At 41.1% G+C, this 24,459-nt stretch overlaps 1 long non-coding RNA gene across 1 annotated transcript; it reads right to left on the reverse strand.

Moving 5' to 3' along the window:
• Nucleotides 1-2,847: 2,847 nt before the first annotated feature.
• On the reverse strand, nt 2,848-22,740 carry LOC104081645. The gene is made up of 3 exons (XR_683579.1): nt 22,554-22,740; nt 4,332-4,412; nt 2,848-3,207 (listed from the first exon to the last, which is right to left on the reverse strand). It is a non-coding gene; the product is annotated as an uncharacterized LOC104081645 (long non-coding RNA).
• Between the last annotated feature and the right edge of the window lie 1,719 nt (nt 22,741-24,459).

Below are 24,459 nucleotides of genomic sequence, written 5' to 3' on the forward strand. Positions count from 1 at the left end.
AGGTAAGTTTTTCAAAACTGGGACTTCAGGCAGTTCTCAAAGTTTACAACATATCAAGTACATGATAAATCCAGGATGGCTTCTCTGTAACCAACTGCATAATTATGTAAATTTATATCTGTATTCATTTGCAAAGTTAAATATTTTTTGTTAACTTTTTTTTAGGAATAGTTATATTGAACTTGGTGAAGTTAACAACGTACAGCTCCACCTCATGTCACATTCCCTATCTATAGTGAGGTTCAAGTCTCATGAAAATATGGGATTAGTGACAAGAATATCACAATAACTTACTACAGACAACATAATTCTTAAAAATGCACATACATATATGTGTGTGTGTATATATATATATGTATATGCATGTTATCAACTCCCATTCAGGGTTCCTCTAGAGAAGGTGCTGTAGCTAAGATTTTGACCAGTAAATACAACCATGGACTTAAAATCTGTGTGTGCTCTTGCTCCATCTAGCTCCCTTACTGAGCTGAGGAGGCAACAGAGGATCCAAAGAGAAACTGATTTATGGATGGACTCCTTTAACATCTCCTTTTTTAAAGTTTTCTTGTCTTTGTACTAGAGGGAAAAGCCACACAGCTGTAAGCAGGTTATAGCTGAGACAACACGAACGGGAAGGTAAACTGTTCTTCATTCCAGCAACTGGTAGTCTTGAACATTGTTCACGTCATACCTCAGTATTCGTGAGTAAGCCCTTGTCCAAAATCTGAGAGGCTACAGTTCTCCTGTTGTTCAGCATCTTCAGCAGGGACTTGGATGATGACCTAGCGTGCACCCTCAGCAAATCTGTGAATGAAACCTGAATCTGGTTCAGCGGTTGATAACAGCTAGCAGAGTTTCAGTCCAGTGGCATCTCAATAACCTTGAGGACTGGGCCAACAGAAACCTCATGAAGTTTGATAAGGACAAGTAGAAAGTTCTGCCCTTGGGGGTGGCGAGGCATCACTATGGGCTGGGAAGCGACTGACAGAGTAATACCCCTGCTGAAGGGACCTGGGGATTTTAGTGAATGCCAGGCTGATCATAAGCCAGAAATGTACTCACTGCAAACAGGGGAAGGCAGGCAGTGCGCTACTTCAGAAGCGTGGCTTGCAGGCTGAGGAAAGTTATTATCCCCCTCTATTCAGCACCGCTGAGGCCGCATCCGAAATATTGTTTTGGGACCTTCTCTCAGTTCAAGAGGGATGTGAACAAACTGGAAAGAGTAGGCCTCCACCAAAGCAAAGCAGTCAAGGGCCTAAAGCACACAGCCTGTGAAGAGAGGTTGAGGAAGCCAGGTTTGTTTAGTCCGGTAAGAAGAAGGCTAAGAGGTGATCGAATGGTAGCCTACAACTATCTTGAGGGCAGTTACAAAAAGGATGGTGCCAGTCTCTTCCTGTGAGTGCCAGAAAACATAGCAAACGCAGCAGCCACAAATTACAGCCTGGGAGTTAAGGCTGGACGTTAAAAGAAAGTTTTCACTAGGAGAGTACTACAGCGCTGGCACGGGTTACCTAGAGGGTTATGAGATCCTCATCTCTGGATATTTTTAACACTGCTAGACAAACCCATACCTGATCCGAGCTAGTGTTGGTGTTAGCCCTGATTTTGACAGTGCTGGACCTGATGACCTCCAGTTGTCCCTTCCAACTAACATGTCTTGCATGTCATGGTTACTGATTTCAACAGAACATGTGATTTGTTGCACAAACAGTGTTGCTTTCTGACACTTTTTACAAGTTTGGCTTCCTTCAAGCCACGCAGTCTGAGTGATGCTGTGATTGCAAAGAAGCTTTCCCACATAATGGTTGTCTTTCGTTTACCCAAAGACATAAGGACATTGGGTATTGGCACTACCCTGTCATCATGAAATCACTTGAGTAAAAGCTACGTTACAGCATAGCTGTTATTTTCATACCCAGACTTGATTCAAAATGCATAATGCAATTTGACTTCTGTCTAGAATGCATTTTGTAATGGTTATTGGCAAGTCACGGGCCTAAGTTCTGCTATGTCCATCAATGCAGTCACACTGGAACAATCTCCACTTCCTTTACTTGGCTCCTGTTCCTCAGCTGAGCTGACCATTGTGGCCTCATCCATCAAAGCACATGCTCAGATTTCTCACTCTTTGAGGCACCTCCACATTTCCACACCAGGACAACAGCCGGGCAAGTTAGATGTGCTCTTGGACCATGATAGAGTGTTTAATCATCTATGGGACTGAGCCCTGGCTCTCAAAGTATCCCCCTGACTCTCATGTGGCTAATGGTGGAGCTGTGTGTTACTGAAGGTAAACTCAAGATTTTGGCAAAATTTCATTTTAAGACAGTCCAACTATAGAGCTCCAACTTTGGGTGTTAAGTCTTTCTCAGTTAAGAGATAACTTAATATTATCATTATTATTATTATCAATATTATCATTATGAGACCCCTTCTTCTGAACTACTCAGTATTCTCCACCAAATGTTTTCCTGCACATTTCATCCACATTTGGAACAGGAACCATGTCAAAATATTTCACTTTGGCACCTCCTCCATGGTAACAACTGTTTTTAAACAGTCAGTTGCAATTTGCATCATGAGACAAATCAAGTTTTCGTGAACAATGTTAGCAGCCCATGTCTCTTACAATAAACATGATCTAGCATAAACATCACAATAAATAAATGTAGAGCAAAAACAGGGCAGTTATTTGCTTAGACTGAGATCTTAAAATTGACGGGTTTTGCCTTTTGGACCATAGTCAGCACAAACATTCTAATCACCACCAGCACTTTAACTATCATGATGAGCTAATTTCAACTACAGTAGTTGGAAGAATTAAAAAAGGTGAGGAATCTGACTACATAAGTATATCCATGAACGATAGAAGCCCTACACTTCCACTTCTTATTCTCAAACATACGTGTCTGTTAGAATATCAGTGCCAGTTGCAAAAGCAATCCAAAGACAAAAGTGAAACATCAACAATGAGTATTTTTAAAAAGGAAGATGAGTAGCCCGGCCTTAATTCTGTTTCATATACGTGTTATTAACTCCACATTATTGGAGAGCACCGTCTCATGGCAAGCAGACTACAACTAATGATGCATGTTTGGTCTATCACAGTGATCCATTAGGGAAGCTGTTGTGTGCTGAAGAACAGGGTCATTCATTCAGGAGATGTGCTTGTCGATTCTTCAGATAGGCTTTCTAGGGTTCCGACTCCTATTTAAAAGAAAAGAGAAAAAAAAAATTACTAATGCTATGAATACATTCTCACCGCCTGTGTCCGTGACCTTCGCATATAAGGAGCCCCTAACCCTGGTCCACGCAGCTGAGGATGCATCACTCTGAAGTACTACTAGACTGAAGCAGCGATCTGGCCAAGTTTATAAAGACAGTCCTCCAGGCCTACAACAGGAACAGAGCTGCATAGAAGCTGCTATTTCTGACTGCAGTAGGACATCATCTTTTTCCTAGGACTAGTTCTTCAAGCTACAAAGCAAGGCAGGCTGCTAGCATAACCTGCTTTTGTGGTTCCCTGCTGAGGTTACTCTTCTTCCTCATGGGACCCAGAAATAAATGAATCTCTGGCAGAAGAGGAACTCTATAGATACCTGAGAGCTAAGGACCAGGCCTGAAACAGTACTACTACCAAACACAGCTGTATCTACAGTGGCCAAGGGAAGAAAAATTCTCTCCCATGTGTCTGATCTACTGCCCAAAAGTGCACCATACAATCTCTTTGAACAAGTGTCCAGGCTTCCATATGGCAATAAAATCTCTTCTATTATACTGCCCTCAACAGAAAGATGTTAACTGGCTTTGTGTTCTGACCAGTATATATGTATTTGTTAAAATTTAATTCTTATCCAAAAAGTTGCTATAACTCCTGACTGCTCCAGCATTTCAGCATTAAAGAAAAAAAAAATTAAAGCCTAATAAATAAATGCTGTCCTGGTTGAGCCATTATGCCAGGCTGTCCCAGTAAGATGATGTTTTGGTGACATAAGCTGCAGATATTCCAGTGATTAAGATCCTAGTTCCGTTTCCTGTTATAATTAAGTCAGCTGCTTTCAATTTACATTGATAATGTCAAGGAGAATGTATTCTTTAAACTTCATTTATCTGCTGTCTCAAATTAACTCCCATGTATATGCTTGGTTTCATTTAAAATGCTTTTCTTCTCATGGCAACAGTTTCAATTACCTCGTTAACGTGAAGTTGATATGGACAAGGTATGGATCAAGGCAGTGGTGCATCTGAATCCACAGAGTTCTTTCGGTTCAAAGAAAATTCAATCTCAGTATTTCAAGTATTTCATTAAAAGTCTGCAATACTACACTGACCTTTGATGCCAAAGTAGGTTTCAGTCCAAGAAAGGAGAAGACAGTGTTGCTCTCCTTTGATTCAAAAAAGCCATCGTAATCCTAAAGAGAAAAAAAAAAAAAAAAGATGAGTCAACATTTGTATTCATATTTTCCTGATTGATCTTCCTACACCATGTATTAGACTAAAGGGTGATACGCAATAACGCTCAGGAAAATACTGATACTTACCCATATTCTCCTATGCAAACCTAAAAGCTATTCTAAACTGCAATGATATCCCCAACTATAATGGCAAAGAAAAACATATAAATTCTCTAACTATAACACCTTTCACTACTCTGTTTCACAGGAAAATACAAACATGGACTTGCATTAAAAGGAAATCTATTGTGGGTGTATTTTAAAGGTATTTCAGTGCCTAACAATGCAAATAAGTTTCTGACTGGGTTTCCAATCTGTATTTTAGCAAACATTTTTCCTAAAATGGAAACCTCCAAGAAGTCATCCTAAAGCAGCTGAACTCCTTATTTCTTCTGTGGTGGAACAGAGACTTCATCATCATTGTATCCTTTGAAATCAGCAACCATATCTCAGCCCTGGACAACCACATAATTAAATATAAAATGTTACCATAAAGAAACTTGTTGTATAGAAAAATAAAAAACAAGCTTCAATATCATGATTAAGTTCCTTTTAGGTTTCAGCTGCTTAAGATCAGGTTCTGATCTCAAAGTGTTACTACTGCTTTTACTGATTTGTTTATTGCATTGGACACCTGCTACTCTTGTATCATCAGCTGAACTGACAATATTCAGTTTTCAAGGGAAAAAGAGAAAAACAGCACAGCTTAGTGAATGGATTTGGCATATGGCAAGAAGCCAGGAAGTTTCAGGTCCTCTTAGTGGTCTGGCAAAGGTTTCCTCTATGACCACTAGCAAACAATACATCACCCAGTTCAGACTCTTTTCCTCCTCCACATAACTGCAAAATGGAAATATTAATCCTTACTTAACCACTTCTGACATGTAAAATACTCTGTAAATGTCAGGAAATTTCAGGTATGTGCTCATCACTACATAGCAATTATCTCTAAATATCTAAGATTAGTAGTTATGCTTAACTTGAAAGCATTCAACAAAAGAAATCCCTTTAAATATTGGCTGTGCACATACATGCTTTCAATACAGAGTAAGTAACAGGCAGTCTTCATGCCTCCACATGCTTCCCATCTGTGTAACAGTCATTCCCAACGCACCTGACCCCAAAGTTAGCACTTCTTTGGCTCCTAACCTCTAATCTCATTACTTTTTGAGAGCTCATCTCTCATTGTTACAGTTTCAGGTGCTTTCCCTGAAATTGGACCTCAATTTTTCCCCAGCAGAGCTGCTTTGCCCACTTGCCTCCTTCCATTCCTGCCTTCTCTTGAACCTGTAACCTCACAAACCACCCCACAATCACAGGGGACCATGTAAGCTCTAATTGAAAAGCAGAAATCTTTCTCTGACGTGGCTATTCTTGGAAGGCCGTCATAGGAGATGCAAAGATTAAGAACCTTCTTTTATCATCCAACCAGAGTTTAGTCATGCCTAGCCAATATCAACTTGTGCTTACATTTTGGCTTCTCAGATCTAAGCAGGAAGCAAAAACGGTCTGGGCAAGCATTCTGCTTCCCAGTATTTCTCTGGGTCTTCACAATGCAGTGTGAATCCCTGAATAGCCCTTCATGCCACCTGCCAGACCCAATTATAAGATATACCAAATTATATCCTTGCAGAAGGATGGTTGGTATTTTGTGAAATAACTTTGTAAGGAAAGTGTGTGCTTGTAGATGAAGACTTTACTTCTCTTTGTTCTCTTTTTTTCTCTCCACCAACCTAAAATAAAAGGTTGTTTGGACAGAAAATACACAGTCACCATTGCAGGGATAACATACTTCCCATGAGATCCATAATCATCCTGCAGATGTGCAGAATTTCTCTTAAAATCTTTATGGTGCACTAGACAAAGATGCTTTACTAGGTTTTCCATAATGATATACTGCTATACCAATGTGAACGCAACTGTCCTAGCAAAGTGATACTTTGCAGTCGCATAATCATTCAAATACCCTCAGCCCAGAAAAAAAACATAGCTGCACAGAGGCAGTTTCCCAGCGTAACAGTCCATACTAAAAGCATGTGCCCTGAAAGACACAGAGAGGCCAGCAGAAGTGTATGATGGTCATCAGGCCTCAGACACATTAGCAGATGACATAAGGTGACATAAGCAGAAGGAGTAAACCTTCTTCTTAAGATGGCTTTTTGTTGTCACCTTCTTAAGAGATGGCATAGTGCTGTGCTATAGACTCAGGCAATATGTCAGTATTCCAGGACTAAGCTTTATGTCTACTGATCCTTTCAGCTTTCGTACACATGTATATATAGAATCATAGAATCACAGAATCATTTAGGTTAGAAAAGACCCTTAAGATCATCAAGTCCAACCTAATACTGCCAAGGCCACCACTAAACCATGTCCCTAAGCACCACATCTACACGTCTTTTAAATACCTCCCGGGATGGCAACTCAACCACTTCCCTGGGCAGCCTGTTCCAGTGCTTGACAACCCTTTCGGTGAAGAAATTTTTCCTAATATCCGATCTAGACCTCCCCTGGTGCAACTTGAGGTGCAATTTCCTCTCGTCCTATCACTTGTTACTTGGGAGAAGAGACCGACCCCCACCTCGCTACAACCTCCTTTCAGGTAATTGAAGAGCGCGATGAGGTCTCCCCTCAGCCTCCTTTTCTCCAGGCTAAACAACGCCAGTTCCCTCAGCCGCTCCTCATAGGACTTGTGCTCTAGACCCTTCACCAGCTTCGTTGCCCTTCTCTGGACACTCTCCAGCACCTCAGTGTCCTTCTTGTAGTGAGGGGCCCAAAACTGAACACAGGATTCGAGGTGCGGCCTCACCAGTGCCAAGTATAAGTATGCATCTCCTCTATCTAGTTTTCAGTTCCATGGTTTTCTCTATGCACGATACATAACTTCCAATGAATACCATCTACTCACTTCACTCTATGGGAAGAGTCAAGTTTATTTGCTTTCACTGCCAGAGGAATGAAACACTTCAAGGAATAAAGCAATTCTGGAGCAAAGGAAGGTTGAATCTCCCGCAACGATCAGCATCACAGACTGGAAAACAGACTTTGCAGACAGATGCTGCTTATCATTATGAGCACAGAACTATTACCATTACTTTTTAAAATATTACCATATAAAGATATTAGATACAGTTTTAAGTTCCCTCACTGTTAATTTTAGGTATGATCTGTTCTACCCACCTTGAAATTAAACATATAATTAAACAGAGGAAATAGACAAATTTACATCCATTAAAAAATCATTAAAGGTGATGAACGGATGCTAATTTCTGATTTAATGTAAATTCACAATTAATAGCCAGAAAGTAAATCCAAATAGAATAGACAGATCTCACAACCAGGCCATGGGATAAGCTGAAACAGTACTGAAAGCAACGCCAACAATGCCATGGATGAAAAGAGGACTATGTAATCATTGAATACCTAGAAGAGTAATAAGTAATACTGAAGCTCTGCAGAAGACGTTTGATTAAGCCCTTGACTTGAAACACTGCATGGACATGTTAAACCTGAAAAGGGTGGATGCTGAAAAGGGTCCAGCCTGACTCTGCTAAAGCAGATGAAAAGCCATGAGGGACATGAGCTATACAAGCAACCACACATGAAGACAGTGCCTGATCTAACTGAGAAATAACCTTGATTTTCTCTACTGGGTTCATCTACAAATGAGTCACACTGTCTCTGGAGCTGAAGGTAGAGGAGCAGCGGGAAGAACAAGGGCACCTCTTTAATATCAGGGCAGGTTTAAATTGCCTTAAGCTGCTCATTTCAGCCCCGTAAACTATAAGCAGCCAACCTGTGGGCAGGCAGCTATTGTAAGCATTTCTGCAGCAGCACATCACTTTCACTCCCCGCCAAGAACACCCTTTCCTCCTAAGCACACAGGCAGTTTTCACGAACCCCCAGACACCTGTTTGTCTCAACAAGTTTGTCCAAGAGAAGGCTCTCTGTTTGTTCGGGTGACTCATCATCTCTCATCACCATTTTCAAGTTCTGAGGTTCTCCAGAAGTGTCTTAATCCTAGTACTTCAGTTAGCTGTAAAACCATCACTGCTCTAAGACCATGGTTTTTTCACTCTTTGTTAATAAATTGGAAAGATAAACAGAGTAGGGAAGGATTCACAGCCTGAAAAGTGTCATAAGAAATAAGACTGCATTCCTGGCTCTGACAATGACTTTGTGACTCAGCTAATCCACCAATATCTGTGAACATCTGTTTACCTTAACCTCTGTAAAGTAATTTAAGACTTAATCATAAAAAGCTTTCTGCAAGTGCTAGTTATCAATTTTTACTTCCAGAAGTACCCAGGCCTGATTTATTATGTTTCTTCCACATTTTTACAGATTATCAAACCTGGATTCACTTACTGAAAAAATCATGAAGGTTAAAAAATGAGCTAAACTGAGCAAGTGTATGTTTGAAAGAGCACAAAACCCAGTGGACTGATTCATTTTAAAAGGAGCAGAATATATAATAATCACAAGAGATTATCCACCCGAAGCAATCTCCCCGATGTTTTCAAATATCTGCATTGCAAAACATATTAAAATGCCATTGACACTTTCTTACTTTCATGGGGGATGGGGGTAGAAGCATCATGCTTTTTGATAAAGTAGCAGTAAAATTTTAAATAGGAGAATTTTCCTACTAATCTCTGCAATGAAAACATATGATCCCAAAATATTCACATGTGGGAAAAAATGTTATAAAAATGCATAATAGTCCTATAAAAGTTGAAAGAAATCACTTTAGTATGGTAGTTTCTTAAGAGATTTTTGAGAAGCATGATCTCAAGGAACGCGATCTCAAGGACTCATCGGTTTTGCTTTGGCCTGTGGTAGGAGTTCAAAGTGGGCATCCCTGGCTTTCTCTGTAATACAGGCGAGATAACAGATGTTCCAAAAATATCCTGCCATTGACCTTACCTTTTTAAGGAGAGAAAGTCTGTGCTGATTTGGACCACATGTAAAGACACTAAATTCATGGGTGAGGACATGAAAATTCTTGTCTCACATAAAGAACATCCCACTGCTACCAGCAGTAGATACAGAGGCTGAAGAATGAAAATGGTGCCAAGCTCAGTGGAAGCTGAGACCTTCATACACAGACAAGAGCCCAACTTGCTTGCAAGCCAACGGGATCCACTTGGAAAAACTCTGTGGGACACTGCCTCCCACAGAAGGACACCACCATCTGCTGTTTTTGGCAAGGCAGTGGTTCCCTGTTTCTGCACCAGGCTTCACTGCCGGTAGCAAGTTACTACAATCCCCTTGCTACTGTGGCAAGCAGCTCTACCAAGCCAGAGGGCACGGCTTTGCTGGGAACAGCTGAGCAAGGAAGTGGCTCCCACTGATGCCCTGGAGGCATTCAGAAAGCAGCTGTTAACCTAAAAATACACGAGCTTGGCAAACTGCCACCCACTGCCCCACTTCAAAAGGCAACTATGTGCACAAATATAATTTTGGCCGTATTGCTTTAAATTATGATCTTTGGTGCTTTCCAGAGCTGGTAATTACACATTATTAACATATGAAATTCTGGCAACATTAGTAGCTGATTAAGGCTACTAAAACTAAGGGGACATAGAGACAGTGGACATGAATCATCAGTGATGCACAGATGCTCAGTCCCTCTGTAAAACTTGAAAAGCCACAAAAATACAGGTGACAAATCACGAAGACAAGGGTATGAAATGTTACAGAGAACAACAAATGTCAGTTAGGAGAAAAATGTATCTTAGAATGGTTTGAGGGGATAGAGAAGTGACAGGGGTATAAATAAGGCAAGTAAAAAGCTATTTCAAGTCAGAAAAGGTTTCTTAACAGGATAACAGCCATCTGGCTGCTTTAGGCCTGGCTCCTCACCTTTAAAGTCAATGGCAGCTTGATCTCTAAGTAGTCTGAGCAAGACACAGCCCCTCTATTTTACCAGCAGAATGCTTTGTTGAAAATCAGCAAAGCTAACTGTACTGAAGTTTCAACAGCTCACTACAGAGACAAGCAAAATCTTGCTGGTATTGTTGTCCGAAAAGCGGATTCGTGCCCGGCATGCAAGTAACCAATTCTACACACTCAGGAGAGATACTGTTTTATTCAGGCCTGGGTGCTCGGTGGACTTGCCACAAATCAAGCACACCTGGTCTAATCACCTTTCTGTTTATATCCATGCTTCTCATACATATTTTAAATTTCTCTTTTACATATTCATTAAATTTCCAGGAACTAATTATAATATTACATCATCCTAGACACATGCGCACTAAAGCCTTTAGGGTCTTCTTGAGGGTCTCGGGTGGTCTCTGGTGGTCGGCAGGGTAGTGAACTCTTCGTGAACTTGTTTCTTTCTTTCCTTTTAAGGTCGAGGTTTGTCTCCGAGCCACGTCTGGACCACGTTTGTTTATGGTTCTCGTTTCCAAGGTTAATCTTCACTAGAATCTAACAATGCTTCTAGGATACACAGTTCATACTAGTTACAATTCCACACACTTAAAAACACAACACCTATTAGTTACCTAACTTCTAAGCAACAAATCTTCATTGTTTAAAATTACAGAAGCGAGCAATATAGAATAATAGGTACTGTAACAAAACGTATCTACTACATCAGTATGGCATAAAGCGCTTCTTTGCTTTCCCTGCTTCTGCTGAGTGAATCTAAATCAGGATAGAGTGGCAGGCTGTGGCTGCAAAGGTCTTCAGGAGCAAAGTTACCCAGATGGTAATGGGAGGAAGGCTGTGAAGCTCACTGTGGTGGCAGGATGATTTGGTACTAGATGCAGAGCTCAGTGGACCCATGGTGCACATTGCCAAAACACACTAAGGAAGCCATGGTTATATGGCTTCACCAGAAGGCTGAAGTTCATGAAAGAGAAATGTAATAAGAATTACTAAATACATTAAAGTTACATTTGTTTCAGAAAAATACCTAGAGACAGGGAGAATACTCAACAGAAGTATTTTATATGCTTGAGTCACTTGTAGCCTTTCCTAGGCATATGCTTATGGCCACTGTTGGGACAAAACTGGGCTAGATGGACCTTCAGTCTCATACAATTAAGGCCACTTGTGTTATCTTAAGTCTTATCTTACCCAAGGTTTTACAATAATCAGCAAAGTCAAGTGATATTGTCCACTTAGTATGCTGGTAAAAGGAAAAAAAAAAAAAAAAAAAGCTTCACACTTAGATAGCTTTCTGAGTCCTTGCAATTTATCCTGAAACCAAAAGGTGCTGTGGGTGCTTTGCAAAGGCAGGAGAACTCTCTTAATGTCCAGATTATGCAGAAATCCCAACAGCTATCCACTGCCCAAATGCTATAGTGAAGTAAGAGCAACTTAAGTCTTTGAGATAGTGGACAAGCATTCAGGAAACCTGGATTATGACATTATGACACAAATGCCTTACATCCTTCTGGCATTCATGTGGGTTTTATGCCAATTTACTCCAGTAGGAAAACTGTTGGTCCTTGGGAATTCTCTCCTCCTTAGAAATCCCACTTCCAGGGTAGCTTCTCCTTCTCTCAACAGCAACTGCCAAGTTCACAAAGCTCAACTTGGCTACAGCAGTAGCTGTATCCCAGCTGTGATGTGGAGGCCTTAAGTGTGTTGTATTCTTGGTGCTGGGAAACCAGATCACTGTAGTGATGTTATTACAGACACTGCCATAATTAATTTGGCTCAGCATTTTGTTAAGCAGGTACACTGAGGCTTGTTTAAATAAACATTGTCACTGCTGGGAGAAACTATTTACAACACACGAAAGTTAAAATTGGCAGTACTGCAGTTCAGCATAAATAATTATTTGTGCGTCAAGGAACGTAACACAAGTGTGATGGCATTGGGTCAAAGCAAAAGTAAGTAGATTGCATTTACAATTAGCAATTACACAGACACTGTCTATCCATTACTGCAACTGAGATTAGAAGCACATTATATCTAATGAAGTTTCAAAGACAGTAACTGTGAATAAAATTCCTCCCAGTAAGTTAAAAGAGCAAGTTGGCTTTGTCATTGTTTGCTTTTAGTTTGCAACAAGAGCAAGAGAGAGCTTGTTACACGTTTCAGACAAATCCTTATTGCTTACCACACCAAGAAGCAGAAAAACAAGGAACCCGCCCAAACGTAGCTTGCACTGCTTGTTATACAGATTTTTTAAATGCACTAATTATTGGACAGCACTTAAAGATAAGTCTATTGGCATGCTGTTTGAGTTTGTTTCTCTTTGGCAACAATTTTTTAATACATGATTATAATCTCTTCATTCTTATAAAAAGGGCAATGTAATTGCTCTTACAAGTAAAAATGGAGAACTCGTAACTTAAATGCATTGAATCAGCACTCTGCTACTGACAGAGTTAATACTGTATGCCATTGACAATGAGCTGTTAGCATCTTTCCTGAAAAGGGCAGTCCAGTTCTCTAGAACAGATGACAGTCATTTACTGATCTGATTAGGATTACAATGGAAAGCTCTTACTCAGCACAGCTCTCCTTGGAGAACGAGTGTGTGTGCATGTGTGAGTCTTTTTAAATATTATATAAACACACAAAAATAAGAAGATCTTGTCTGCAAACACAGGACAATCTAAACATGACAGTTTTCAATTAGCTAACCTTCTGATAAGATCTCTGCACAGGATTTTTAAAGAGCTTATACAATTGACTCTACAAAGCAACTTGTTACTCCTCTCCTAAGGGCTAGATATTTATTTCAGTAATCCCTTGTTGTAGGCTCCCAAAAACAAAGGCTTTAATAAAAAGGAGGCAGATGTCATAGAATCATAGAATCATAGAATCATTAAGGTTGGAAAAGACCTCTAAGATCATCAAGTCCAACCGTCAACCCAACCCCACCATGCCCACTAAACCATGTCCCTAAGTGCCTCATCTACACGTCTTTTAAATACTTCCAGGGATGGTGACTCCACCACTTCCCTGGGCAGCCTGTTCCAAGGCCTGACCACGCTTTCAGTAAAGAAGTTTTTCCTAATGTCCAGTCTAATCCGCCCTTGTCGCAACTTGAGGCCATTTCCTCTCGTCCTATCGCTTGTTACTTGGGAGAAGAGACCGACCCCCACCTCGCTACAACCTCCTTTCAGGTAGTTGTAGAGCGCGATGAGGTCTCCCCTCAGCCTCCTCTTCTCCAGGCTAAACAGCCCCAGTTCCCTCAGCCGCTCCTCATAAGACTTGTGCTCTAGACCCTTCACCAGCTTCGTTGCCCTCCTCTGGACACGCTCCAGCACCTCAATGTCCTTCTTGTAGTGAGGGGCCCAAAACTGAACACAGTATTCAAGGTGCGGCCTCACCAGGGCCGAGTACACAGCTCAGCTACATGTCAGCTACAGCTCTATTGTTTCAACAGTACATGACAAACTCGGGCTGATGTGATGTTTGTCATTCATTCAGCAACCGTGACAGGGTACACAGACATCAACTTTCTAAGAACCGATATCCCTCACCTCTAAGACAGGGAGTCAAAGTGCAGAAGGGCTTCCCCCATCCAAGCACTGAAGACCTTAAGGTGGCATAATGCCCACCTGGGGTAGGGGAATATTCAGGGGAAGTTAGTGGCAGAATCAATAAGTACTATGATAATAACATATTATCATAGAGGTGCCACCCCTCCCTTTTGTGCACCTTCCAGCTCATCATATTATTTTACAAGTTGTTTGGATAAGAATTTTATCAAATCAGACCATGACAGGAGTTTGAGAGAGGGAGGGACTGAAATGTCACGGAGTTAACTGTGGTAGTCATCCTTTTACATGAAATCGTGGCTAAGAGACATAAATTGACCGTGCTGCACAGAAGAACTGAATGCACATGTTCTAACTTGGACATGTTTTAAGGTAGCTGTAACTTTACACGGGACATGACAACCACATGTTGGTTGTTTTTCCTTTTAGAACATTTTACTCATATCAATATTAGGTGACATCTCAGAGCACTAAATGAAATATGGATTTCCCCCTTCCATTTGTTTATTTTAGGAATTGGACACTGGCAGAATCATCTTTCAACCTTTCCTTTGTTTTCTGTGGTTCCTTCAGAGGAGAACAGAAATGTGAATCTACTGAAGAAAGAAGAAAGCCACACTAATTGTAATGGCACTGCAATGTATTAACAACATTTTTACTTACAAATGGATTATAACTTTTCTATATCTTCAAAGTATGTCTTAGAACATAATCATATTAGCACAATTACAAGTGAAACAGTGGTGCACTAGATTTCTTATTTCATCCTGCATCCATATCCTGTGCAATACTATGTGCCCTCAAAGTATTACTGTCACCTAGTAAGCTTTCTTATGCTTTCCTCAGTATCTTTTAATAGACCAGGCCCTTTAAACAAAGTAGTAATGATGCCTTCAAGAATAAACCCCTTCTCTCCAAGAAAGTATGGCACAATAGGAAGTTTCCATTCCATGCAAAGGAGAATTAGGATCCCAAACAAAATTGCTAGTAGCTTCTGTCACACTTACTGATTATCCATAAGTTCTGCAGAACACCAATGTCATAAATATAAAAATCTAAAAGAAAAAGATTTGTGGTATTTTCTACTATCTCCTGTAAAGGTGACAATTCTCATTTTACACTGGTCACCTTGAAATGTTTTAAAATAGGAAATAGAGTGTCTGAAAACAGCGTAAGTTATCTCCAGAGATGTACCAAATCTTTGACAGCTATAATCTTTATGTGGTGGGATGGTTTACAAGAAAATACCTGCTACTTCATCTTGAAACAGCTATTCATGAAGTTTAGAAAGCAGAGAGGAAAGAATCAAAATAAAAACTGTGGTGCTCAACAGGAATGTACTCTCTCCACTACAGGGTAAACAGCAGCACTAAGACATTACTGATACCAGTTCTAACTGCTCTGGGGGAGATAAAATTCTTGGATTATTTTATTTTTACTGAGTTGTGGAGTTTCTGTTTTTTAAGCTCTAACACTGGGCAGGCTGGCTACTCTACACTTTGCCTTTGGTACCACACTTCCTTTTATTAAATACATATCACACAGAACTAAAGCTCTTTGCCTCAGGACACAGAAAAGCAGTGGAGAAGTGGACAGCAAAAGCATAGGCATAGCCTGTAAGTTACAACCATACAGACCTTGAACAGTATCTTGCCAACATGCAGAAGACACATGGGCAGGGGTTGCTTTCCAATGCCAGCTTTGCCTTCTATATTCCTTGCTTGAGAAAAGGGCTTAATCAGGAAGACAAACAGTGCTGTGTCACCGGCCCCAAGTCACTCACATTCAGCCTAGGGTCTGTGGACACCCGTGAGCCACAAACTACCCTAATAAAATTGCAAAAGATAACTAAGAACGATTTCAAACAAACAGTTTAAACTGGCCATACAGGAGACTCTACCTCTGATGAAAAAAAAAAAATAAGAAATCAAGAAAGTTTCAGCATCATCCATCATTAACAGCTGTTATATGATCTCTGAGCAATTCACACTAACTTTTATCTAGTGAGATTATCCCTCTTCTAAAGACAGACCCGGACCACCAAGATGCTAAGTGAGTAGGGTAAGACATCTCCAAGGGTGCAGGGAATCAAATGTAGACTTGCTGAATACCAAATTAACCTCACAACTGCCCTAGCTCCTGAAGTAAACACACTATAGCAGGTGTGCAAAGGTGAATTCTGCCACATTGCTTGGGGATTTAGAGACAGAGTTCAAGCTCTCTGTATCTTGTAGGCACAAGAACAATTACAAACTCCCCAACAACAGGCCAGGGCAGAAACTCTGAGGTGGCCTCTAGCCAGTTTTCTTAAATCCTCTCTTTCCTCTTCTTTCTCTTATCAGTTAGTAGTTACTGATTTGTCATTTGACACATGCAAAAAAGGAACAAAAAGAAATGTGTATGAATCTTTCCAGGATCTCTAAAAAAACCAGAAGAGACTGATACTTAACAGTGCAAAGAAATCAGTGCCACAGTAATTGCCTGTGCACTGAATAGTTTCTTGAGAACACTGCACCTCTTTCAGCAGCCTATTTTATTTCTTTCTTGTCTATAGGCCTTCACTGTTTTGATGGAGTTGATACCCATATATTACATTTCAGGGAAGGACAATAAATATCACATATCTCTCTCTCTACTGCTGTGCCCACTAGGCACTCTATCAGGACTTACCCTAACACTCCAAATCATATGAGCAGCTTCCAAGAAAAAAAAAAAAAAAACAAACAGGGAAAAAAAAAAAAAGAGTCAGCCTGTTATGTAAATATTTTTCCTTCAGCTCAAACTCCCACCTGGAAACAGATTTCCTTTTAATTTTGGTTGGCCTAAATTTCAGGCGATCTCACATCAGTGGCAGGTTTCTGCATATAAAACTGTCACTGTTTCAAAGTGCTAATTTGCAGCTTTGTAAGGTTAAAATTAGAGTGCAGTTTCACTGGGAAGTGGAGATGTCCAATCTTCTGAAAGATCCAGAAGGCAATTCTAGTCTAAGAAGGATTATGTATTCAATTGTGGAGATTTCAGAGAAAGCAGAAGAGGAAGGTGTGAGGCACAGGCCTAATTTCAGACATCACTTCTCCAACATTTCTTGCTTGCTGCTTTAAGAGCTCTCCACATCCAGCGTTCTGGTTACTGCAGATCCTGTTTGGATACAGGTAACTCACCTATCATGTGAAGAAGCTAGAGCCCTAGCTGGGGGCTGCAAATTCCACTCTGGAAGCCATAGGCCCAAAATTTAAGCATTTCACTGCTTGGCATCATGCTATAGTCCCTTTGTGAATCTGGCCCTAATGCAGCAATCTGCAGTGATCTCGCCATCTGTCTGGACTGTCCATGGTCCTTGCAAAAAAGGTAACAGTAAGTAGTAAGAAAGTAAGGATAAGTAATTATTTGTTCATTCTTTTAAATAGTGTTTTTAATGTGCAGGATACTGAATAGTTAGTGCTATGTTGGATCCTACCAGCAGTACTTTAGAAAAATCTGAATAACTCACATGCAAAATCACTGATCTTGCTGTGTAAAATAAATTCACAATGGGAGGTAGAGCATTTAGAAATTTTTCTGTAACCTTGAAAGCAAAGGATTTAGTTAGTAAAAACTTAGAAAATGAACTACAGTCATCATCTTCCTGTTTTTACTGGGTCTGGCTGGGATGGAGTTAACTTTCTTCACAGCAATCCCTATGGTGCTGTGTTTTGGATCTGTGACTGAAACAGCCTTGATAACACACCAATGTTTTGGCTATTGCCAAGCAGTGCTTGCACAGCACCAAGGCCTTCTCTGTTTCTCACTCTGCTCCCTTCTGCCACCCTCAGAGAGTAGGCTGGAAGTGGGCAAAAGGTTGGGAGGAGACACAGCTGCGACAGCTGACCCCAATCGGCCAAAGGGATATTCCATGCCATATAATGTCATGCTCATAAAAAACTGGGGAGTGTTTGTTTGTCTTCCAAGGTAGCCATTGTTTGGAGACTGGCTGGGCATTGGTCTGCTTTTGGGAGATGGTGAGTGATTGCATTTGCATCACTTGGTTTTTTTTCCCTTTCCTTCAATTATTAAACTGTCTTTATCTCAACTCATGAGTTCTCTTGCTTTTGCTCTTCCTATTTTCTCCACCATCCTGCTGGGGGGCGGGGGGAGACGGCAAGGAGCTGTATGGTTGCTGGCTGGGGTCAACCCACAACAGTCCTTTTTGGCTCCTGAACAGGCACTCAAAAAGGTTCGAGATAATGACAGACTTGATCAGAGTGTGCTAGACTGAATACAGCTGTTATACCTGCTTAGCTCTTACTTGGCAGGCTGTTACTTCGTGTTGCCGGTCATGATGTTGACTTGCTTGTTCTTGATACTGATTTGTTTTTTCCCTCAGTTGCTCTGCTGCTTGCTCCCTTTCTTCCTGCACATCAAACTCAAGAGCTTGTTACTGGCTGTTTTCAGCTTTTGCTGTTTGCCGTGTTGCTTATCACTTTCTTTTGCTTTGCCTGGGAGAGCCATGATAAAACATTGGCCTTGAGCCTAATCTGGTATTTGGCCCCTGCACTGCTGCCATCCCAGTACTCCAGGAACCATCTCGTGGAGACAATTAGCAATTATACCTTTCTCCTCTTCTCCAGGAGCCACTTTGTGGAGGAAATGAAGAACGGCAACTTCCTCTTCTCCAGGACAGGGGTTTCCACCCTTGTTGCAATGGCCCTTCACTTTCTTGAACACTGCTATTTAACCAGAAGGGTGTATTGGTGAATGCAGTGAAGCTGATTTTGGCTTTTCATAAGGTTAACCAACCAGTTGGGAATGCCACACAGGAATGTGCCCTGAGGCAACCAATTCCTGGTGGCAAGGTGTGTGGGAGAGTTTGGGCAGGTGCCTATAGCAGTTTTCACCTCCGATGGTCTGGGACTTCACTCCTGAATAGACATGGAATCCTGTTGAATTGGCAGACCACTTGAAGGAAGGATGCCTTGTATATACCATAAAGACCCAACTCCCAGCACTGTATTGGGCCTATGCCTATGCTCAAAGGAGCGAGAGGGTCTCTGGATCTGAGGACACACAAACAGACACTGTGAGCGTCTCTGGATCTGAGGACATAAAAGTGGATACTGTGAGGGTCTTTGGATCTGAGGACATACAAACAGTCTGGTTAAATCAGACACCCAACTCTCAACTACAACAGTTGTTTCTGCAGTCAAGAAGAAACAATGGAAATATCCGTCAACCCAGTTAGTAAAGGAGAAAAAAGCTCCTCCTGAGGGGGAGCAGGAGGAAGAGATCAGGGACTGGCCAGAAGGCAGACATTTTGAAGCATCGCCCAAGGAGGTGACTCATGCCAGAGAGGCCCCACTGTATAATAAATTACCAGAAAATGAAAAACAATATGCTCTATTTACCAATGCATCCTGTCATATTGTGGGAAAACATCGGAAGTGGAAAGCTGCTGTGTGGAGTCCCACAAGACAAGTCACAGAAACTGTCACAGGCAAAGGCAAATCGAGTCAATTTGCAGAAGTGCAAGCCATCCAGCTGGCCCTAGACATTGCCGAAAGAGAAAAGTGGCCAGTACTCTATCTCTACACTGACTCATGGATGGCAGCAAATGCCCTGTGGGGGTGGCTACAGCAACAGAAGCTGACTAACTAGCAGCAGAGGTAAGCCCATTTGGGCTGCTGCATTGTGGCAAGACATTGCTGCCTGGGTAGAGCACCTCATTGTAAAAGTACGTTACATAGATACTCACATGCCCAAGAACCGTGCCACCGAAGAACATGGAAGCAAGGAGCAGACAGACCAGGCTGCCAGAACTGAAATTGCTAAGGTGGAATTGGACTGGGAACATAAGGGCGAGCTATTCATAGCTCAGTGGGCCCATGACACATCAGGACACCTAGGAAGAGATGAAATGTATAGATGGGCTCATGGTCGAGGGGTAGACCTGACCATTGAAGCCATTGAACAGGTTATCCATGAATGCGAAACATGCACCGTGATCAAACAAGTCACGTGGGTAAAGCCTCTCTGCTGTGGAGAACAGTGGCTGGGAAAGACAGTGTGGGTTGCTCCTCCCTCAGGAAAAGGCAAACCCATTTGTGGGGTTCCTTTTGCTCAAGGGCCAGGGTGCACTTGGTGGGTAATGCAGGAGGATGGTGAAACCCAGTGTGTACCGCAAAGAGATTTAACCTTCTACTAACACAGAAAAACCAGTATGGCTATGAACATGACATGGAGTCATGGCTTGTACACCATATCCGTGTCAACCTCTATTGCAATAACATGAACAAAATAAAAAGTGTACCTATTTTGCTTTGTCTTGTCTAGCCCTCATACATTTAGAAGAACAGCAATGGATCTGACCAGTTTGTACTGTAAGTCAGTCTGTATTGTCAGTGACAATCTATTAGCCAGAACGACTACATAGGCAGTTTCCTGGTGAGACTGTAGAACCGGCAGGCAGAAAAACAGACAGTGTTTGTTAATAGAGCAAATTGGATTAGAAATTGCCTGGACACAAATCAGGAATGATAAGCCACAATTTTCACTAACTCAGCTAACAGAAAACTCAGTGGGTATTTTTTCAGTTTAAGTTATTTAATAGTGATTTTTTTTTAAATTTATGTCAAGATAAACATATGAAAACACTCACTGAAATGACAAAGAGTGATAAGTTGTGCAATGTCTGCTGACTTCATCTAAACGTGATATTTTAACCCCCTTTCCAGCACTGATCTCCTTTGCCTTCTGCCTAATGTTTTGCCTCCACTCTATTACCTACACACTTCATTAACTAATGCAGTAGGCTAACTGATGAATGTTGGAGATCCTGCACATACTCCTTCCTTCGTCCTAGAAAACAGTTTCTTGCAAAGCATGTTTGCTCTTTAAAGATGTTCATGCAGACAGTGAAGTCTAGTAATAGGATTAACTCTGCTCAACCAAAACAGCTATCAGCTGAGCAGACAGATTAACAAGATCATCTCGCATGTTGCATGACAACTTCTTCCTTGCTAATTCCAAACAGCAATTTCTAAGACGAGGTTAAAACATGCTATAAAGACAAGCTGAAAGGGTAAGAAACAACAGCTTAAAACATTGTATTTCCCAGGCAAACTAAAATCACACAGAACAATGTAAATGTTGTTATTTGTAAGTGAGGGGGCTGCTCCATAAGCGAGGGTCAAAATCCCTTCCATGTCCCAGATACATTTCTTTAACTGACATTTCTTATCTCGAAGTAGGAAGATATGCGTCATACTGCTGAGGTAAACAAGTAAGGCCAACACAAAACATATGGGAGGGATGTTAAATACCTCGCCTCAAGAAGCCAGTTAGCTGCTGCATCATACCCAATCTATTTGTTGCAGAGGATCCTAAATCACTTCTTATATGCTTCCTACATCAAGCTAACAATTGCACTGCAGTCGACAGGTTCTCAGCAGATCTGAACAATCCACCAGCCAGAAGCAGCTTAGTTACAGCACCATTGAGTCTGGCAGGGACTAAGTTAGAACCAGCTTGGATGTACCTCCACCACATTGTAGTCAGAAACCCACACAATACCCACATTTACTCTGGTCCAGCTATTATAACCACAGAGACCCTCTTCCCCATTTCATTCTCCTACTGAATTCACAGACAAACCTTACCCAATCGCTTCCTGATGCAGCCAGGGTGGCTCATCAAACCTCCCTTTCTCCCATCAGCTAGTCTAACAGATACCTCAAACCTGCCTCCTAAAGGATGTACAAGTCACACGGTTGAAGTATGAAAAGATACAGCAAGACAAAGAGGGCCCAACTGTGGTCTTTTTACAACATTTTGTTCAAAGGGAGTAAAAGTTCGGGGAAGATTCTCCCAGACTGCAACAGTGCCCAAGACTCAGAGCTGCAGCGTACCATGCTGGCTAAGCAGGAGAGTAAAACATTCATATGGTGCCATTCTTAACATATCAAAGGCTACCGCTTCAGCTTGCTCTAGCGGATGGAGAAGTTATTGCAGCTTACACCATCAGAGAAACCAGTCCATCTGTTGTCAGATTCACAGGCTCTCATGCTTAGCAGTCTTTCAGCAGAGGAAGACAAGTCTCAAGCTGCTTTGCTTTAGGGAAAAATAAAACTGTTCTACAATTCAAACAGCAAATAGTTTTCATTTATCCTAGTGCCTCTGATTGCATAAGGGCTCTCTGAGCATAAATGAAATTTACATTATGACAGCAGCAAAGAAGGAGCTTAGTTACAATGACAATATAACTCAATCTAGCCAATGTTCTCATTTACTGTGCCGAAGATGTCATTCTGAATTTTTATGCTTGGACCAGACCCAAGTAGCAAGAAGACCACAAATCCCCAGCTTGTAGGGGGGTTTCACAAGGGACTTTACCATCAACAGGTTGTACATGAAGCATGTGACATTACAAATTCTTACATTCGTGGAGGAAATCCACCGGCTGAAGACAACTTTAGGATTTACAGATGAATGATCTGAATTTTCACTGTATGATCATCACCTGCTCCTGTCGCCCCAAACTACCACCATTAATTCAGATACTACTAGAGAAAGCTCAACAGCAAGTCCCAGCTTTTTAAATGGCCAACAGGGTATACTAATATATCGTCCATTGACAACCATAACAGCTACTTACTCCACAGTACCGATCATCACTGAATATCTGTGGTGGCAGTGGATTGCCCTGCGCGGGCTGCCTGTCCTCAGGAATATTTTTATACATCCATTGTCTTTTCTCCTCTGACATTGTGATATCCACTTCTTCAAACTCTATGCGATTGGCTTCAAGAAACCTCACCACATCTTGTTGCCTCTTCTTTATCTAGATGAAAGAAAGAAAAAAAAAACAATACTCAGAGCAAGTCCACCATAACCCAGACATGCTTACAAACCTGAGAACATTCCTCCTCTCCCATCCCGCTTTCATGGGATGGGAAGTCACAAACTCAGGAAGACAAAGGAGAAATTTTTTTTTTTTAGTTTTAACTTCATAAAAGTTAAACACTGTTGTTTCTTCACAAGTTGGCAAAGGTTATACTTTCTCACCTCATTAATAGAAGGCTGTCTCTTTAGTTCAACTATGGGAATTTCAGCCCTTACTCTCTAAAGATGCTTTAAAAAAAATAATCTGTATGGGACTCTTCAGAAGTAGGAGTTAAAAGAGGTAGCTTGTTTTCAAAGTCATTAGGGCCTATATTTTTTAAGTATACAGGCTCCTAGAAATGCAAGGTAAGCAACCTGGCAAGCCCCAGAAGAATCTACTCCGATAAGTGTTCATTGAGATAAACATGTTGGTACGTCTAAAAAAAAACCACCCCAGCTACACACATTTTTGTTTTCCTAGACACTTACATATCTTTTAAAAATGCAGCTTGATGGTTCCCTGAACAAGGCTTGCTGAATCTTTAATTAAGAGTGTCTGTCTGCATAATACTCATGCCTAAAAATAAGCATGATCTCATCTCTTGAAAATTAACTTCATTGCAAAAAAAATGCATGAGGTTTGTACTAAATGTATGGGGTTTCTGCCCCTCAAGTTGATTATCATCTTTACACAAAAGCCTAACAGAGGCAGAACACTGGCAGTTTTTAGCTCATTGTAGCTAACAAAGATCAATCCTTAACAGCTAGCTGGGCTTCAAGCAGATACACTCAGGTGAAGACTACTTCTGCCTCAAATAGGACTTTATATCAAGAATAGCAACCGCTGAAATGAAAGTCTGTAGGGCCAAGGAAAGCTACTGGGGCTCATTCAGCCAGGTGTGCTCTGCATTCTCTTCAGTCCATACTGTACTTTTTGCATCTACTTAATGAAATTAATTCTTTCAGAAAGGAACTATAAATCTCCAACAGTGTTATTTAAAGAAAAAAAAAATACAGCTTTAATAATTTTACAATATTCCTGGAGTGTCAGATCCACGCAGTTGCTGACTGGCAAAAAGCCCAGGTGGATGAATCATGCCTGTGGGTATCATATGACCTAGATACTATTTGGAAATCAGAGGATTTTTAAAGTGCATGTGCTAGTTGTTCTTGTCACACAACCCATTCTGTCAACCTAAATGCACCACAAAAATACATGACTTTTGGAGGTAATGCTGATGGAATCACTGTTGCCTTGAAATAAGAGGTTAGCCGTCCCAAGAAACTGCAAAGACAAAGCTTTTAAATGATTACTGTCTTTCTTAAGAAGTGGGCTGCATAGTAAGATTGTGTCTCAGTGTCTCACTCTTTTTCCTTTTCTTACATATACTGGTGGGTTTTTTTCGGCATATGTGAAACGATCACTTTTTCATACAGAAGGCAGATCCTAAAATTGTGTGCAAATAATGCATTATCAACAACAGCAAAATTACTGCATCATCATCACTACTGGTACCAAAGACAACACGCCTTTCACTGTCTCCCTAAAAATTGCAAAGATTGTCTGACTGACTGACAATCTCTGTCAATGTAGAATTGAAAGACGAAAATATTTTCCTCTGTCTTTCACCAAAAAAAGCTGCAAGACAGGCCCAAAAGAGACAGAGACTGAGATTTTC

Source organism: Fulmarus glacialis, unplaced genomic scaffold (genome assembly GCF_000690835.1).
Source record: "Fulmarus glacialis isolate BGI_N327 unplaced genomic scaffold, ASM69083v1 scaffold849, whole genome shotgun sequence".
Lineage (NCBI taxonomy): Eukaryota > Metazoa > Chordata > Aves > Procellariiformes > Procellariidae > Fulmarus > Fulmarus glacialis.